Here is a 15,189-nt window from a genome sequence, read left to right as displayed (position 1 = left end):
AAGTCCAGGGGGTCCGTCATTTTGTGCTTTGGCTCTTTCTCTCTGGAATTACCTTCCTCTTCCAATGAGAAATACTCAGAATCATCTTCTCTGTAGGAACTCCTCAAGACTTGAGTGTTTTCCATCTAGTCTCCGCCTCTGGGTTGTGTGCTCTGCAGTGTGTGCTCTTTAGGCCAGTGATAGGAAGCCTTTTTGTAAGGGCAGCTATGCTCTTTACAAATGTATTAACATAACATAGCACATTTTGCAGGATCTGAGGCAGCTTATGACTTTAAGTAGGTGTGGCTCTCTTCTGATGAGCACTTCTCTCATCTTAAGTGAGCTCATCTGAAGAGAGTCATCACTGCAAACTGTAGCAACAAATTAATGATCAATTGTTGTTGGGAATACCCCACTGACAGTAACCACTTACATCATTGCTTGTGAGCAGGTCAGTGGTTTGATGGAACCCCACTTGTCTCACCCTGCAAATGTGATTTCAGCTGAATTCCTACCAGCAGTTTATATTGAACTGGCTTTACATTAATGGTTGTAAAACTGATTGTTTAAGCATTGGTCATTGTTTGGTGACCCCAGAGCCCCACATATCAGTGTGTCTAGGTGTTACAGGGAATCGTATCAACCCTTAGGAAGCAGGCTTACAAAGCCTACCTCTCCTTATAGGGAAACCTTCAGGAATGAGAAAACAGTCTCAATATTTTGAATGTTATATTTGGAAATGCAAAAATCAAGGACATCCCACCTTTTAAAGTATACCAGGTTCAATAAACCTTGGGTGTTTTTCAGAAAATACTTACCAGAGCAACTATATGAGGTACCCTATTTAAAAATGTTGATACGAGAGGCCGAAAATTTGTCTCAACAATTTTGAACCCATCACACCAATTACCCGCTTAACAGGATGGCCAGTGATTTAGGTTCAGTGAGTTAATCCTGGTAGAAAGCTCTCTAAAGTCAGCATTGTGTGCTGGGTTGCCACAATGTTGCTTGAGTAAGCATTACATGCTACCTGAGCTTATGTAAACAGGACACAGAGGAAAACAAGGGGTTGGACAGCTTTGGTGGAGGAATGCAAAGTATTGCTTAGCAAGCAACAGCACTTCTTACCTTTCTCCTTGGGCCTGATATCTCACAGGGTCAGGCCCCTGGACATGCCCATGAGTGTTTCAGGTCATGAAGGAATGCTTATATATAAATGCTGGTTGATGGGAAGGGCCAGAGACAATGCAACATCTCAGAGATAGGAAATGTAAAGGCATGCCCAGCCATGGCGTAAAGAATGCAATATTGTAAGCATTCCCATCTGTGGCATACAGCACTTGTGGGTCACAAGAGTCCATGGGATGTCCACTAGCCCAGCTTTATATTTTGGGTAGGCATGGGAGGGATTCCTATGATTCTTCCAAGCTCTGGATACCAGGAGCAAAAAAGACAGAATTACAGAATGTTGGCGCTCATGTTGTGAGTCTATGAACCTCACGAAACACCTGGCTCAAGACAGTGTGGAAATGCTGTGGGCCTTCCCACAGCCGCCCCATGTACTGCCAAGCAATTCAGTGAAAATGCCTGACATTGCGTAACATCAGCATGATATTTGCGCTACCAATATGCTGATGCAGTCCACTGTACACCATGACTCAGTTGCCTATGTAATTAAAAAGTGATACTCTGCAGTCGGTGGTTGAAGGTGTCACGTCAGAATGTGGGTATTGACTGTCCTCTGAGTGAAAGTAATGAACATTGTATAGTTCTTTAAATGATGTATGTGCTGGTCACAGCTATAACAATTACAAACAAGCATTTGTAATGCAGTGGGTCTTGCGTTTGCTCAAGTTTAAGTTATTAGCATTGTAAACTCCTAACCAAAACTTTCTTGCCACATAAAGTGAAAATGAAAAATAAAACAGTTTCACATAAGCGACCCGACAGCTGCCATGAGAGCAAAGCAGACACACAAAAGGAAACAGAAGTTTGCTCGCTGTGAAATGTATTGGCAAAAGTGCAATTACCCATCTTACCAGCAAAAGTGCAATTATTCATGTAACCGGAAAAACTGCAAATATCCATGTAACAGGGTCGATATCATGCAAAGCGTTTGATTACTGCCCTGCGAGATCGCGCTGCCTATGAAATAAAAAGAAAAAGTAGTCCAGAAACCATACGGAAAACATGGAGCCTTGTATGTTTTCAGTAGTTGGCCGGTGCGTTCGAGGGTGGCTAAACACCAGAATAGGCATCAAATATGCATGCCTTTCACTAATGAAATCAAGCGATTTTTAAACGGAAAGCCCTCGAACCAACCAAACTGATGGGCATGACAGGGAACGCCCACAAGGAGATTTCACCAGGGACAGAGCGCTTTGCGCTCTACCCTAAAGTACGGATTGCTGCTGTAAGAGCAATACAACAAAGGCCTACCTTTTCTGATAGAAAATGCAAAGAAGGGGGTTCCCTCGACCACTACACATTTATATATTTGCAGATGAGAACACCTAGGACAGGCATCCTCCCATTTTCAGTGATCTTTGACTACGCAAGGCACTTTCCTAAACCATCAGACAAAGGAAAACAGAAACACACCTTGCAAGCATAAGGTGAAAAACTCTCTGAATATACAAGACTGTAAATGTCGTTGAGGGAGATAAAATCCAAATTAAACAGGAAGATCATTACTGCTTTACACTCAACCTTATGAGGTTTTGTATTGAAGCGCTGAAACGTTTTAATGAGATCAGCCAGGAAATTAGTGCATGCACTGCAATTCCTGCTCAGGTAATTCCGTTGATTAAGACAGTGCTTCGCCGAGTGGCATGCGTCAATGATAGGTAGCATTACAGAAAGGAACTAATATTCTTTTTAACCTTGTGCAAGATGGCGACCACTGCTTTAGGGAAGACAGCAGTGTTCATTTCAAAACAAAACAAGAAAGCAGCAAGATTATTACGCCACCGGATTGATGGCATTAAGTGACATGGGTCCATATATGTTAAAATCAAACGCATGGCCTTACTCAAAGATAAAAGAACAGGCCCCACGCTATGATAAAAATAGAACACAAAAAGTCACAGCAATCACTGCAGTTCCAGTCACACACCGTGCTGATAATTAAACCGACGACACCTTGACAGCTTCAACGGCTACTTTCCTAATCTGAATCTCTGATTACCCTTTGCTTACCCCTTAACACCGAAATGCTACACCAGCAAACAGCAGATAAGCCCTTACTTCTTTAAACAGCATATTACAAACCAATGAAATACTGACTCTCAGTGAAAGATATGTTTACTTCTGAAATTCAGTACAACGATGTCATCAAAATACTATATCAGATATTGTCCTATGACTTATGTAAGTGCATTGTACCCATCAGATCATATGTTCTCCAAGCACTGACAAAGTTACCTCGTGCATCTGTCTAATGCTTGAAACCTTGTGAATTTCAAGTGTACCATTTCGTAGTGTATTTGCATTTATGTAGCACTTACTACCTCTAATGAGGATGTCAAGCACTTCAGTTAGGTAATGTGCAGAACTTTCCCGAATTTCCACGTTGCATATGTATATGTTTATAAGACCTCCCCCTGATTTAGGCACTAAAATATAATGATTAGATACTGAGCATGTAAAGTTAACATGTTTAAGCATTAATCATCTGACTTTTGGATGAGGCCTCTATGCCACCCAACAGCAGTGGATGGGTGTAATACAAGGAATCCCTTATTTAGAAGAAAAGCATGCTGGGCTTTAAATAGTTGGCTCGCAATTTTAACGTCATAAGTTCTGACGGAATATGTATAAGTTGCACTGGATAACGAAAAGGCTTAGAAAATGTTAATTAAAGAGCAATTAAAAAAACATGTTTAGGCATTAAAATAATGATGTGACACTAAAGGTATAAGACTACTGGGTGAGTAACCACCAATCCTCAGAGGCGATTGTTTAATGCGAATTAGTAGTTTAGATCATTTTGCAAAGACAATATACTAACATTATTACAACTACAACAAGTGCTAAAGAGATAAGTGGAATTAGAGCCTGGACAGTTATCGCAGTTATAGAGTTTTTTCCTGGATAAAAGGAGAAAAATATGTATTTATCATCAAATCAGCAGAACTTCAGATGAATGTGAAGCCATTCCATTAACAGAAAAAACAATCCAGACGCATACTTAAAACAAGCGCTCTCCTGTCTGGAGTAGAAGCCATTTTGACCAAACAGATTCTAACAGGCAAGGCATTGTGACCAAATGTTAAATGATTACATTTTTTCGAACATCAGTCAGCCTTGGCCAAAAATAAGCCGTGCATGTGGTTCTGTTTTCCACAGGGTACTACTGGAGCACAAAATGGTGGCGGCAACGCCAGAAGCCATGCTATAAAACTGCTGGAATTATCGGTGGTGCATTGGCTCACAGATGAAGCTAAAAGTTTCATACGTATATTCAAATTACCGAAATGCACATTTAGTTAAGCAACATTTGAGAATTTGTCTAGCACCAACACGTTTTTTCAACTAAATATCATTTTCCGGCAGGAAGTAGATGTTTTTCATATTTCAGGTTTGGACACTCCTACAACTGTGCACGTTGTGCTCTGTGCACTAGCCTCCCACCACCTTCGTTACGAATTAGGCCTCGAGGAAACATTTCTCTGTAGTCAACTTCTCAATCGAATAAACAAAGTCAAGGGCCAATATACCAAAGAGAAGCAAGAGTCACACCTAAAGCACTTCCGGCCTCTGCACCGCTGTGGAATAACAGACAGGGCTCTGCTGCCTCAATATCTCTCAGTCAATTACAACACTGTGTGCAACAGTTCCCTCTTTGAGACAGCTGGTATTTCATTTCACATGTGACGCACTGAAAGCAGCATATTCCTGAAGGTCAAGGAGGTCATGCTTTATTGTTGCGGGTGTGCATTCTAAAAGTTTCTGACTGACTTCGTTGACCGCCTCTTAATACGGACTTCTTTCATACTACGCATATTTTTTTATGTAGATAAACAGGGCCCTGCTGTAGGCACTCGATCAACTATTGAGACTAAGGACATTTTGGCCATTGCTCCCTCCCCTGCCCATATGGAAAGCATTTCTAATGCTCGTCTTTGCACACGTTGGAGGCAGGTACATAACGAGGGAGAGAGGAAGGAACGGAAAGGTGGTGAGAGGAGGAAGGGAGAGAGAAAGAAAGGGACGGTGCGACGAGTATGAGAAAGATTCAGACAAAAGGAGACAGACTGCTAGAGAAAGATGGTGAGAGCATGGAACAAATGAGAGTGTGATTAGAGAGCGATAGAGATTTATACATATATATTTCTCTCTCTCTCTCTCTCTCTCTCTCTCTCTCTCTCTATATATATATATATATATATATATATATATATATTACCAAACAAGAGAAAGAAATGAGGGAGAACATTTGTGAGAGAGAAGTGCTTTAAACCACGTAGAAAGGAAATAGACAAAGGAAAAAAAGAAAGGGGGGCATAAAACATAAGTGAGAAAAAACAGAAGTGCGCTGAATCAGGAAGAATTTTAGGATACAAGCTAGCTCTGAAAGAGAAAACGTATTGAAGATATGCATATCTAATGACATGCTTTTATCTGAGAATTACCACAATATTTTGCACCTGTTAATCTTCGAAAATTATTAACTGAAAACCACAGAGTCACATTGAAATAGGTGCAATTCCGGCTTGGCGTGAATATTCTTTCAGACTCCATAAGCATTTGTGAAAACTCATCGCCACCAAATCAGCAATAAAAGCATGAAGTGAACAAAATGCAAGTAGAACGTTAGGTATATCTTGTAGTAAAACAATATAATGATTCCCACTGTATAGCTTGCCGGCCCCAAAAAATGTCTTGCTCACTGATCACCTTAGTGCGGACCATTTTACTGCGATTCTTTTATCAACTGATTTTTGCCTTTGCTACCCTTTTTATATTATACAAAATGACTGCGATGACTGAATCTCTATGCTCCCGTAATCCATTTTAAACCTTAAACAGATTATGTACTAGAGCTTCATTAGTTGAATTCATTTGTGGCCGTATATTATGAATGCATTACACTTGGCCTTCAGAGTCACAGCAAATCTGGACTGAGACTGTGGCCCACAACAAATGACCCACTCACCCTGAGTGTGGAGCAGCTCAGGGCAGACTACTCACCTCTGCCCTTTAGGATTACCCTCTATGCTTTTTAATAACGAATGCAGAGGAGGTGCCTGCCTGGTTCTCCTTCTTTTCCTTGATAACATTGGCCACATTTGTTTTGCTGGTAAGAAATATTCTGTTATCAGTATTTTCAGGCCGGTGTGAAGCATACAGAAACATGTCCTTGTTCGTTTAGGGCCTCATTAAGAGGAAAGCCACATCAGGTGCCTTTTAGCTGTTCAGGGTTTTTCTAGGAGCGATATTCCTTCCGGTTCCCATTTTGTAAAATTGTGTTTGCTATTTTTCCTCACAGCCACACACGCGGATTTATCATTTGACTCAGTGCAACGCAGCAAGACATCTTACTGTGCGCCATTGCATCAAATGAAGAAGGCAGGAGTTTGCCACATCTATCAAGATTTGGCTTATTCCTGCTCTCTCACTGAGCTGGTGCACTGAGTGCAGCCTAGCACCAAAGTAGGCACCTTTGCATCGTGGTTCAAGGACATCTGCTTTACAGGCAAAATTGCTTTTGTGGAGGAAGGGGCACCTTCCTGCACCACAAACAATTCTTTAAGGTGTTTACCTCTTCAGAGTGTGCTACAGAATGCTCAAACTTAGAAAGAGTAAACAAGGAAAAATAAAGTTATTTCTATTTGTTGAACCTCTGTCAGGAATGTGTACAATTTTGAAACATTCCCAAGTCTACTAATCTTGGTAAATCTTGGAATGCACCAAAATACATGGGGGATTTGTAGGAACACCCAAGCTCCACCCATGTAATGCCTTCAAGCAGTGACTTGAGCTGCCTTGTGTTAATCTGGATTTACCAAGCAAGTCAGGGCCATGCAAGGTGGCCTTGCTTTGCTTGGTAAATCAGATTTAAGGATGGTGTTGACCTTGTGTCACCTTATGTGATCCTATGATAAATTTGGCCCTCAGTATCTGTAAACTTCACCATTGGTGCATTGTTTGTAAAAGGGCTCTACTAATTATGCTCTGGTAATTCACCTGTTCACTCCGACCACTGACGTTACTAATGCTATGGGTAACAGTAACTTCAGAAGGAGGAATTAATGGGGTTACAAGTGTGACCCTGATGTGAACTTTAGAAAGAAGGAGTTGCAAGGGGAATCAGCACTTCTGCTCTCAAATCTCCTGGATACGCCTCTTTTCACAACCAGCATCTCACCCATCAATTCAAATGACTTCTAGCAGCTGAAGCTTACTAGTGAAATACGCCTGGTCAACGTTGTTACTGCTGACCTTATAATTCATTTGGGGCCTCTGCCACATGTTACTGTGTTCACTGGAAGAGAACGGGAGCTTGAAATCAAGGAATGTATACACTAAGAAGCCAGCATTTTCCTTCTTGTTTAGCATACTCCTGGTTTGAAACCACTAACATCAGTGCTCAATTTGGCACTTGTGTCATCTGTATAAGAAACATTGTCAATTGACATAGTGAAGGCTGTTATGAGAATATAATTAAATATAGTGTCTGTCATTTTTGTAAAACCTATTCTACAAAGTTGGCCATCCATAGCCAATGGGATTTACAAATGCTTCAAGAATCAACGTGTGGCCTCGCGGCTAGCCGATATAGCCCTAATCTTAGTGAAAATAGCAATTGCTTCTCAATGGTAGTAAAGATCTCCCTCTTCCATAGTGACCTGGACCCAGGCCATCCTACAATGGGCTGGAGCTGAGGGCTTATGGAGAAGGCCAGAGAGCTCCTTAAGCAACCCTTGGCAACACAATGCAGACATGTTTCTGGAACACCTAAAGAAGACAAAGTCTGAACACCCCTCACCACCAAACATGTTAGAATGCTATGCATGAAATGAGAAATCCAGCGCATTCGATGAGCTGTATGCTGTAGGGTTCCAACACTTCGCCTTACTACAGATCAACGTGCCACTCAATCCACCTCTAGGCATCCATTTACACCCCTGCACACATCTGCTCTCTTGGGCCACCAAGGGCCCTTAATTATCAACCGCCTTTTTCCTCATATCCCTCCATTCCTTAGTTTATACCCAAGTTTTATATATTTGAACAAAAAAGTTGAAGTTCTCCATCATGCTCATGTTTGTGAGTTACTGGACCATTTGACTTGAAGCACCTACTAAGTTCAAATCTAGTGGAATTCAGTATGTAAGGATCGTTCTTTTATAGAATTGAAACCATATACTATCTCAGTTAACAATCAGTTGCTTGCTAGTAACCAATGGAATCTATCCATGAAACTGTAATGTTTAACATAACGAAATAAACTTAAAGATGTGATAAAAAAAAACATTGAAATTTCAATGGTCCTAAAATGGCCACATAATGAGGTTTCAGGACTTATGTCTGTTAAAACTGTACCCACGTTTTCCCATACTGTAGGGCTGGGGGTGAAGTTAACAACGGATTATGGCTTGGACTTTATGTGACAACTAAAACAATGAGAAATTGCCTGGGGAATCAATATTTCAGGGCATGTTTTCCCCAGTAATTCCTAATTTCCCGGCAGAGTTTGACCTCTTGATATCATATGCTATGAGCAGACAAAATCTGAAACAAATGAGATTCGTGGTGCTTCTGCAGACCTTGCAATTCCAACATAGCCAGTAACTCTTGTTATTGGCATTCCAAAGATTTAGAGGAAAATATTTAATGAGGTACTTAAAGTGAATTTCCGAGTGAGTATAAGTTTATGTAGAATGCTCCTGGTTTCTTGTTTGTTTTAAGGCCTGAATGTGACTCCTGTACATTAAATAACTTTGCCTGTACTCCTGTAAGGTAAAAGAGTCACGCATGATATACCAGGAAGCAATGAACCTTGAATTTCCACAGGGGAATAGAAAGTGCTGATAAAAACACGCTGAAGGAACAAGTAATTGGTGGGGGTGTGCTACATAAAATGCACATGATATAGGAAAAAAATAACGTGGGATACACAGGGCAGTGCACTGCTGAAGGGCATGGCACAGGCCTTGCACTGCTATCACGAGAAGTGTTGGGTATCATTGCTAAGAGACAATGGGTAGGGAGGGCAGTCATTATCTGCCATGGGGCATGAAGCCACGCACTGCAATAAGGGGCATAGTTCGATGCAGTGCTGGAGGGAGGCACAGTACTACATGGGTCCAGAGCATTGCACTGCTAAACGGAAGCCGCACATATCATGCAACGAACTGTGGGATCACAGAGCCGTACAGGCCTTAACGGGTTACAGAATCATGATCTGCAGCGGAGGGTGGGAGAAGTCAAAAAAACAATTTACCTCTACAAACCAGTAGCAGCCATGGACCATGCAAGAACATGGAGCCATGCACCGTTTTCAGAGGATGCCATGGAGCCATATAGCACTGCCCGCTACAGAGAAAGAGTACACAAGAGTATGCTGCAAGTGAAACGTCACAGTGTACTGCTCCAGGCAGAGTACAAATGACATCTTCTGCTACAGGCAGCCCTCACACAACTGTGCCTGGGGTCACACGCCATGCACAAGTAGAGAAACAGGGCACCAAGGCTTTCCAAGCTACTGTGTGGCAGACCCATGTACTACTGCAAGGGAACAGAAATCTGTGGAGTGCCATAGGGGCATAGAGGCCACGGATAAATTCAGTGGTACGTGTAGAAGGGTTAATGTCGTACACAGCTACAAGAGACGGCACAGGGGCATTAATTGGCAAAACAAACAAAAATGACAGTGCATTGATACAGGCTGTCCAGATCCTTCGACTTCGAGAGAGAACACAAAGCCATGCCTGTAAATGGAGATAGTTTAGAGCCATGTACTTCTCCAAGGGAGTGCCGAGGAGTATACCCTTCTAGAATAGACAGTGCCATGCATTGCGTAGGAGGCACAGGCGCAGCAATGTGAAAGTGACTGGCGCTTCTGCAAGAGTGAATACTTGATGCCGGAGCATAGTGACACCTGAACAAATGTATAATAAACATCAATGCATTCTAGTATCAGAATAAGGTGCACTGTGTGTGAGAGTCATAAATGGAAAAGTACATTTATTCCTATATAGGTGTTGTTATCACTTAGACTCTTTCAAAATAATATCAAACTTAAATTGTGGTTCCTTAGTAACTCACTTGTATAGTATTATTTGCAATATATATAGGTATACATACACACATATGCACACACGTATATAATATATATATATATATATATATATATATACCACCACATCAATCAAACATCATGTGGGTCAGCCCAGAAAACAATAGGCTTTAAAAACGTGCTTTGCTTATTTTTTTTACATGTTAAACAATGTCTTTTTGCAAAAAGGGCTGACAAAAGCCTCTTCGAAAATTGAGTAACTTTATCCCTCATTATTCTCCTGCCTCCCTCTATTGCTCAGTTTACTGCTACTTCTGATAAACTCGCTTTCTTTCTCTGCCCCTAAACAATGATGGCTCTTGTAAGTAGCTTCTTCCTGTCAGTCGTGAAAGCGGCCAGCAGCCAATCATATTCAGAGGTCAACTGCGGGGCACTTTCATTGTGCCAAGTCCTTTCCTGTGGCGCGCGTCCAGGCCACAGTCATACTCTAAATCCTGTTTAACTTCCTGGGTGTTGTAAATGTGCCACGCAGGGTGAATTCTCTGGAAAATGCATTGGTGAAGCTAGGTGCTGCCGCCGTGCAGACATCTTGTGTTGGCAGATAAGATTTTTTCATCACAGCGCTTTGCAGTGCTCTTTGCTTGAAAGCTTTAAGGCGCTTCTGTCATCTACAGTTGACAATAGTAGCATAACCCCCTCCGCCATAAACAAAGGCAACGAGTGGGTTTCAGAGAGAAGTTTCATGAGCCTCAAGAGAAGCAAGTTGGGAAATGGCCCAGAGCCCATCAACCGGAACGGAAGCAAATTAACAAGAAACCTCACAAAATCGCAGTCGTTTCTTGCGCAACGAATTCCTGTCATCTCATCTGCTAACTTCGACTGCATAGCCCCTAAATAAACCAATGAATGAAAGGTATTATGTCCATTAAACGTGCTTGTGAGGCAAGCACACAATTAGAGTACACACGTTCTCTCCTAAGCGAGAAAACATTCGAATTCTTAAATGGTGACCTCTGGCAGCGACAGCCACCCTCCCTTCGAGAAGGAGGCCGCTCCCTGCTGCCCTGCGCTACCCTGCCGGCTCGTCAGCCAAATTAGGTCTGTCTGTCAAGGGGGGCGTCCTAGCTGGCCTGTGCTCCATTGTTTTGCATGCAGTCGTAGAGCTCCCATGCCACTGGGGCCCCGAGGGGACAGTTTTGTTTATAATTAAACTAAATTGTTCAAGCAATTGACCGCGCAGTAAAGGAATTGTTGTGTAAAAAGCGCGCACACTACCACCTTGTGGATTCTTCCTGGAAGGGCAGCACTGCATTTTTTTTTACATGCAAGTGTCGTTTTGCGGTTTCTTCACATGTTAAGTGTCTGACGCATGAGTAGCTAGGAGACTTCACAAGTAACGCAGCGCGCCCTTCCACTAAAGGCAAAACATAAACGTGCGTTGTGGCTTGTTTTGCGTCGTTCTAAAAATCATAGTAGTCACTACTAAAACTGAATAATGAAGAGACTGTTTTTTTATATTATTGCGGGCACAGATTCACTAATCTTGGACATTTACTTGCCCATTTGAAGTAGGTGTATAATCTCCACTACAAGTATATTTATGCCACCCATCCCCCACCCACCGAATTACCGTTTTATTAATGTACCTCTCCGTTGTGATTTTTGAAGAACCAAACCTGGGAGGCATGGAACATTCCCAAAGGGGGATAGACTGCTATGAGCGAGTTTGAGATATGAAAAACGTACTATGTAAGAAAAAGGAGAAGGCAAAGAGAGATTTTAAGATTGGAGGACGAGGGACTGCAAGAGAATGAGGGCTGACTTAATGACGGCAACAGGCGAGGGTCCATCTTGTTCCTGTTTTTTGCTGTGGCATAGTCCAGGCATTGCATATTAGCTATGTAACGTGTTTCAGCACTGATTGCGGCACCTCGGATAGAGTATCACATCGGAGGCGACTATCAGAGTGCTGACTGATTTCCATGACCTGGCCTGTGTGCGGGATTTGGGGAGGGAATTTAAGGTTTTCAAGGTAAACACGACTGAGAGTCTCATCAAACCGTACACCTGATACACCAATGAAACATCCCTGTGCTCAACCACCCCGCCCCCATACCTACCCCCCTCACGCTGCAGTCTCCTGGAAGGTACAGTAATACTGACCTACCAGCTTGCAACTATTGGACCAAACCAAAGCATCCTTTTACCAAGCCCATCCTACCATCCCCCTCCACACCTACCAAGTATAGTTTCAGGTGCCCCACTCGTTCTGCCTCAGGCTAAACCGGTCAGCAGTCGCAGCTCAGACAAGGTTGACACGATCATCAGGTTGTGAGAAAATTACAAATCTCAGCATTGCCCCTGCCACCCCCCACCATCACCAACCCCTGTAAGGTGCAGGGGATGAGAAATTTTGCGCATCGCGGTGCAAGGCATAAGTAGTGGGATTCGCTAACCTGAAAGTTTATGATGCCCGATCCTAATGTGAGGGCGTAATGAATCATTCTGCAGGGGACGCCAGTTAGGGTGACACGTCCAGTGCACGCTTTGCTACAAAGTACATTTCCGCTCACGCGCTCCGGCGATTGGGGCTGTGTGTGTGTGTGTGTGCGTGGTGGGGTGGGAGGGGGACACAAATACACGTAATAAGGTAAAGGAAGGACAGGACTTGGAATGGGGGGCACAACGCAGCCAATAAGTTAGAGGAGGGAGCGAATGTGGGTTTTAATCCGATAGCAAAAAAGGAGGCTTCAAGGACAATTATAAACCTCGGCGAAACGACGCAAGCAAAACAGCTCAAAGAAAGGCACGGTATAGTCGGCTCTTCTTTATGCGCCTTTGGGCCGCCATGTGCGGAGGAAATGCGCGACATCGACCTCAACGAGGAAAAAGAGACACCAAATTACACACAGCAGAAGAGGACATTAGTATGCATACCATTCAGTGGGGGTTATGACAGTGGAACACACTCCCCGCGTTTTAGGAACACGGCGTTTTACATTTCCCTCGCTGCAAGTGGGCGCTTCATTCACTTTTAGTCCTTTTGAAGAAATAATCCAATCGAATGGTTTGCGTTACTCGGTGCCCCCGCAACACCAAAACAGAAATTTCACACAAAATAGACCAGCAGCTCTAGTGTTGTCCGCGATAACAGAATTAAATGTTTGTTTTTAGTTCATTGGCAACCAGAAGACTATTTTCCTCAAGTCCTGTCCGTAAAAATCCAGTCGTCGATATCTGCGATAGTTTTTTATCGCTACGTTTGGAAACCTGTGATTTTAGTCCGAATGTGTAGCATATCTCGCCAAAGAGGTTGAAATGCCGATTAGTTGGGAGGTGAGGTATCGTTGCCTTTCCGAAGAAAATGTATCTGCATGCAGTTTCCAGATATCTCTGCACACCTCTGAATACTGCAGACAGTTGCTGAATATCACCCCTCCTTGTCTTCAGCCCAGTGAGAGAGGACCCCTGAGTTTTCCTCTTTTCTTTCAGTTATGCAGTTTTTCCTCTCCCCACTTTTCGGTGTATTTGTCGAAATGACAGAACAGCTGCTTTGTAAACACCTCGCACGTTACCATATCCTTCTCCAATAGCCGTCCACAGCAAAATGTCTTAAAAAATACAACTCCAGTGGGGAAAACGCCATAAGGTTGAGACTGAAAGCTTATTTTCGCAGGGAAATGCAAATGTTGCCTGAAACGGAGGCGAGGGAAGCACGGGTGCAAAAGACTGCAGCAAAACGGGGTTTTCGGAGACAAACACTACGCTGATAACCAATGTCACCCCGTACCCCGAGAAATGTAGAATTGTCACTTACCGTGGAAATCGGTTAGCGGAGCAGATGCAGCGGGAGTTGTTTTCACACAGCCGAACGCGGCCAGGGAATCCTTTAACAAACCCACATTTACTCAATCCAGACTCCTCTCCTCCGCGGTTGGAACCAAACAGATTTCTCATCCAAAAGGAAAGCAGTGACCACAACACGCCGTGCGTCCTCGCCTGTAAATCAGCACTACTGTACGTTCAACATTCATTCAGCAGGAAAATTTATTGCAAGCGGCGCAGGAGGTAAAAGCGGATCTGTGAGTAAAGAGACCTGATTGCCTATGCAGAGAGACAAAGACAGGGAGAGAGACAGATCTGCAAGAAAAAAAGAGATTGAGGAGGGAGAGAGGTACAGGCTGTACCATTCTCACTCCTCCTGCGATTGGACCAAACTGAATGAAATTACAAACCCGGCAGCCAATAGATCTCAGCATTCTCGCCCATCACCACAGAAAGCACAGCTCCATCTACAACCTGCTGCAAAAAAACATCTAATCCTAGGGCAAAGCAGCTGTAACAGCATAATCAAGGGGCTTGTGTGTCTGAACAGGTGGGTATGTTACATAATGTTTGGAGGCCAGGGCAAGCACACAGAGAACTGCCTAGGCATCGCTAATGGTATTCGTGTTCTGATGCAATGCAGCATATCTTTTCTCACTGATATGTGCATATGCAGTAGTGTTAACATCTACCTCGTGCAAATGGTGTTCGGGATGAAAATATAGAATCCAGTTGCACACACACACACTGCTAAGTAACTTTGACACCATTTGATGAATCTTCGACACATTTCTCAAAAAAAGTTCATCTAGCTTAGCTCCTTCCTGGAATGTTTTGGGGTGATCCGTGTTGGATATGGCCCTTTTTGTAGGGTTACCCCAAACTTTTTGCCTTCATCCTCCTCTTTTTCTGACAATGTTTTGTTGGCTTTAGGACTCTGAGCACTTAACCACTGCTAACCAATGCTAAAGTGCATATGCTTTATTTTCTAAAATATGGTAACATTGTTTTACCCCCATTTGGCATGTTTAATTTACATGTAAGTCACCCATAAACTGGAATACCATATACCCAGGACATCAAATTAAAATTTACTATTAGGCCTGCAGCATTGACTGTGCATTCCCCTTCAGTAGTTCTTA

The 15,189-nt window shown here is 43.0% G+C and overlaps 1 protein-coding gene across 2 annotated transcripts in view; it reads right to left on the bottom strand.

The window, feature by feature from the left end:
- The window catches only part of NLGN4X (neuroligin 4 X-linked), an 822,821-nt gene extending 808,439 nt beyond the window's left edge, over positions 1 to 14,382 (bottom strand). The window contains exon 1 of one of the 2 annotated variants that reach the window (XM_069204624.1): positions 14,040 to 14,382. The gene's annotated coding sequence lies outside the window, so the exon portion shown is untranslated. The remainder of the gene's footprint in view (positions 1 to 14,039) is intronic. The other variant, XM_069204623.1, reaches the window with a different exon arrangement.
- Between the last annotated feature and the right edge of the window lie 807 nt (positions 14,383 to 15,189).

Source organism: Pleurodeles waltl, chromosome 8 (assembly GCF_031143425.1).
Source record: "Pleurodeles waltl isolate 20211129_DDA chromosome 8, aPleWal1.hap1.20221129, whole genome shotgun sequence".
In the NCBI taxonomy this organism is placed as follows: domain Eukaryota; kingdom Metazoa; phylum Chordata; class Amphibia; order Caudata; family Salamandridae; genus Pleurodeles; species Pleurodeles waltl.
The sequence above is the reverse complement of the archived record's forward strand: the minus strand, read 5'-3'. Positions and strand labels throughout refer to the sequence as shown.